The following is a 4,922-nucleotide window of genomic DNA, read 5'->3' on the forward strand; positions in this document are numbered from 1 at the left end:
ACGGCGTGGATAGGAAGGTAGACTCTGGAATGAGGAACCGTCACTTATTTTAAAGTCAGGTTAATCTCGTGAGTTATTTGGGTGAATCCTGGACCCTAGAGGGCAGGTGGGGGAGGGTGCAGGGCAGCTTCCAAACCTTCGGTGAGGGATGTGAGCAGAAGTAGGAATCCTGGCAGGAGGCGTGGGTGGGGGCTGGGCAGAGAAGGAGCTTTGCAACAGCAACAGTACTTTCTGGGCCGCAAAGGAGCCCCATATTTGTAAGGCCACGACGGTATAATCTCTGGGCCTCCTCCGGGAAGGAAGAGCCAGGCTGGAAGAGAGGGAGCTGAGACAGAAAGGCCCACGGGCAGCAGGGCCAGCAGGGAAGGACGCCCAGGCTGCGAGCCCGCGGAGGCGGCCACCCTCTTCCTTGGAGCCCCGGTCACAGGAGCTGAGCGGTCAGAGTGTGTGATGGATCTTCCTCCTCAAGGAGAGCGGCTCTGATGCCTGCAGACAGACCTGGCCTGCTCCCGGGGCAGCACGGGGTGATTTTATCTGGAGCGTGCGTGGGACAGCCGCGATGCCATCTTACAGAGGGAAACACGTTTGTTCTTAAATAATTTAACGCAACATAATGTTGGGAATTCAGGTTCAGCTCTGACGGGTCTCTTGGAAGATGGGAAATGGAGAGGATTTCTCCTCCAATCCTTTTCCTGGGAGGCTTGCTTTCACTGTCGAAATGGAGTCCTATACCCAGATAGCTCTCTGTACATGTCTGTCTACACGCACCGGTACCTGTAGGCACCCGCATAGACCACTTGATTGATCCTCCTTGTATGCATCCGGCCAGCGCCTCCTTCATTCACCTCTCAACCTTCCACGCAGGTCAACTTCTCCGAGGGAGGGCCGGGCTCCAACTCCACCGGCAGCGAAGTGGCCTCGATGTCCTCGCAGCTCCCGGACACCCCCAACAGCATGGTGGCCAGCCCCATCGAGGCCTGAGGAACATTCGCGCAGATGCGTTTCCCCCCCCCCCTGTTGGAGACGGTGGGAGCCGATCCCGTTGAACTCCGAACCAAAAGTATTTAACGCCCCCGTCCATGGAAACTGAATTGAGAAAATGAATGCTCCATGAAATGCACGAAGTCTGTTTTAATGACAAGGTAATATGGTAGCAACACTGTGAAGACAATCATGGGATTTTACTAGAACGAAAACCAACAACAGAGCAAAACCCGAACCCAACACGCGCTATCCAATGACCTTAGGAGGACTGAGAAAAAAAAAAGACGTTTTTAAAACGTAGAGGATTTATATTCAAGGATCTCAAAAAAAAAAAAAAAAGCGCTTTCATTTCACTGCCCATCAGAGAGCAGCAGACGCAGGGCGCTCCGTGCGCCCCGTCTGAACGGTGCTGTTCTGAGCGGCCGCCGCCGGAGCAGGAGCCGCTCAAAGGCCCTTTCAGGAGGTGGCGCTGGCCGCGGGGTTTCCAGCCGACTTGACAAGGGGTTAATTGAAAGCCTGGGTTTCTTAGCATGTCCCCTTTTTCCTCCAGCCCCTTCTCCCCCCGCCTCCTCTTTTTTTGAGATCCATCCTCTATCAAGAAGTCTGAAGCGACTTTAAAGGTTTTTGAATTCAGATTTAAAAACCGACTTATAAAGCATTGCAACAAGGTTACCTCTATTTTGCCACAAGTCTCGGGATTGTGTTTGCCTCTCCTGTCTGTCCAAGGACTTTCCCCCCAAAGATGTGTATAGTTATCGGTTAAAATGACTGTTTCTCTCTCTCTCTCTCTCTCCCTCTCTCTCTCTCTTTCTCTCTCTCTCTGGAAATAAAGAGGAAAAGAAAAAGGAAACTTTTTTTTTGTTTGCTCTTGCATTGCAAAAAAAAAATTATAAAGTAATTTATTATTTATTGTCGGAAGACTTGCCACTTTTCATGTCATTTGACATTATTTTTTGTTTGCTGAAGTAAAAAAAAAAAAGAAGACAAAGGTTGTACCGTGGTCTTTGGATTATATGTCGACTTCTCTGTGTTTTGTCATTTTTTTCTTCCTTAAATATGTGAAAATCAAAGCGCCATATGTAGGATGATATCTTCAGGACTATTTCACTAATAAACGTTTGGCATAGATAAATAAATAAACGCGACGGCCCCGTCCCTCTTTTCTGTTTACAAGCGAGGAGTGCTGCTGCGCGGGGGCCGCCGCCCAGGCCCCCGGGTCCCCCGGTCCCCCCGCAGGGAAGGCCGGGCTGCGGGCTGCGGGCTGCGTGCGGCGGGCCCGCCCCCGGGAAGCCTGCAGCTCCCGCTGCGGCAGTGCGGCTGGTTTTGGGAAATCAGATGCTGTCCTCCTGCCTGCCCCCCCCCCCCCCCGCCACCTCTCCTCCCTCCTGTCTCCTTTCTTGCCCTGCCCCCCTCCACCGCACCCCACGTAGGAAGAGGAGGGTCCAACTCTATTTTCTTAGACTACGTGCTTTCTTTCACCCCAAGTCTCCTGTGGAAGGGACCCCTGTTTCAAGGATGAGCTCTTGCTCCCAGAGGGCCTTTCTGCGCAGCCAGCGGGGCGGACCACTCCTCACCAGCGGGCGGGCGGGCGGGAGGAGCAGGCGGAGAGAGCAGAGTGTTCTCAGGCCGGGTGTCTCCTTGCCTCCCCCCCACCCGGGCCCCAGCTTGCTCCCTAAGCCCCCCAGCCCACCCCTGACTGCTCCCGCAATGCCCAATCCAAAAACCTTGGAGGGGTGGCTGGCTGGGTCTGGGCGCGCAGAGGAGGCCCAGTTGGGGAACCGCCTTTTCGGGGATGGGGGCCCGTCTTGCACTGGGCGAGGCCCAAGGACCTCCCTCTCTCTCAGGCGTGTCCCCGGCCCTGAGCAGTAGCCCCTGTGCGAGAGCCAGCGCCCAGGGAACGGGCGGGGCCCGTCCAAGACCCGGTTTCTCCCTTTTGGGGCGTAGAGTTAGGGTTTGGGGCTCCACCTCGTGCCCCTCCCCCATGATCCTTTGACTCTTTAGAAGCTGGATTCATTTGTACTCGGGAGTGTCCTGTCGCGTTTTAAATATCTGACAAACCCTAATACCTAATACCTAGGAAAGCTAGGGAACCCTAACCCTGAGTCTGTGCCTGGTGCCCCGGGGACCCCTGCCAGGGAGCGGGGCGGAGGCCAGCCGGGGGCTCCCAGCTCCCAGACCGCTGTGCTGTCCCCCTTCCCAAACCTTCCCAAGTCCGGGAAACAGGCTCAATTAGGCTTTTGTTGGGCCTGGTCTGCGGAAAGGGTTAATTACAGGCCCCACGTGGGGGCTGGGAGAAAACAAACTTTGCATTGACAGTGTTGCAGCGCCTGAGACCTGCCCCTGGCTTACTTTGTTGCCTCTAATTCTTGACAGAGGGGTAATAATTTGGCCCGGGGTAATAATGGCTTGTAGTCTGTTGAGAAAAACAGGAGTTGTGTCTTATCTCACACAGATCTTCTCGGGGGAAAGCCCCCCCCCCCCTCCTTTCTTATTTGCCTCTTCTTTTCTCCCTTGCCTGTTTCTTGCAGGGGACCTGACTCTGTTAGCTTCCTGCTCACAATCTCTATTTGTCTGCCTTTTCCGTTTTCCTCACCATCACACCTGGGACAGACGAAGAATCACTAACTGGAAGGGTAGCAGGTAGCAGGTCCAGCGTGCATGCTGGTGTCACCGTGATGGCCCCGTTGCTGATCAGGGGAGTCCTGGTCCTTAAGCCCTCTCCCCCCACCTTAGCCTCTGCTAGACGATTGAGACCACTTAGGACCTGGAGATGGAAAAAAAAAACCCAAACACACAAAAAACCAAAAACTTTATTTAGGGTTTGAATGTCATGGGAGGACTTCGGTGAGGCACACATCTTTGCGATGCTTCATCATCCTGACATTTATTTCTAAGATTAGGACGGGGTTGGGGGGATGTTGCACAGATATAGATGTCAGTGTGTCCTGAAGTCCACAGCTTGAACTGCAGTGCAGCCATTTGGGAGGGGAGGGGTGAATGGTTTGGTTTCACTTGCTGGATTCAAGACATTTGCTGCCTGATGGCGGAGGATGGGCGGACGGGTCGATCGCATTCCGGTTCTTGTATTATTCATGGGAAAGGTGCGTTCCCGTCTCCGCTCCTGCGCGCAGCTGAAATGTCTCCTTGTTTGCAAACCCTCCCCTGTGCACACTCCCTTTCCCCTGCACACCTCGGGGGACCCTCTCTTCTCCTGGAATTCCTCCCGTTGGCTCTTCTCTTCGGTCCTCCCTCCCCTCATGATGCTGCATTCTCCCTTCTGGACGTTGTGACTCATGTCCTCCTGCCTCTGCCAGCTACAACGTGATGCCCCTGACACCATCCGGCCGGGATGCTCCCCTCAGATTGGGGATCCGTAGGGACCTCTGCACCCTCATAGACAGGACTGTCTCCCCATTGTCCCGGAGCAGTCACCTCCTGTTTCAGTCGGCTGTCTTTCCTTTGCATCACGTGGACCTGGCTTTTATTACCATGAAAAAAAAAATTCCTTTCCCAGCTAGAATTACATACCTGACGATACGTTTCTTCATGGAAATAACATTTCTGATCATTGGAGATTCTATGTGGGTGTGTGTGTACCCACTTAACCATTTCACAGCTTTTGTGGGGTTCGGTATTAAAAGGCGACTTCGTGCAGCTCTGCCTCTGTGTACCCTGGTGGTTCAACGGATCTGAAGGCCTCTTTTCCGGCCCGTCCCAATCCAGCCAAAAAGGCAAGGTGCTTTGAAGGCTCCTAGAAGTACGCTGCCTTTCCCGAGCACCTTGAAATTTAAGTCCTAAGATCAATCATTCTCATCGAAACGTCTTGTAAATCCCATGTGGACTTACTTAGCCTTTTCCCTTTTCTTTTTTTTTTTTTTTAAAAAGTTAAAACTCCCTCCAAACCACCAGAAAAGCTACCTTTGGTTGGAACCCAGCCA

The sequence above is a fragment of the Cnephaeus nilssonii genome (assembly GCF_951640355.1).
Source record: "Cnephaeus nilssonii genome assembly, chromosome: 2".
In the NCBI taxonomy this organism is placed as follows: Eukaryota; Metazoa; Chordata; class Mammalia; order Chiroptera; family Vespertilionidae; genus Cnephaeus; species Cnephaeus nilssonii.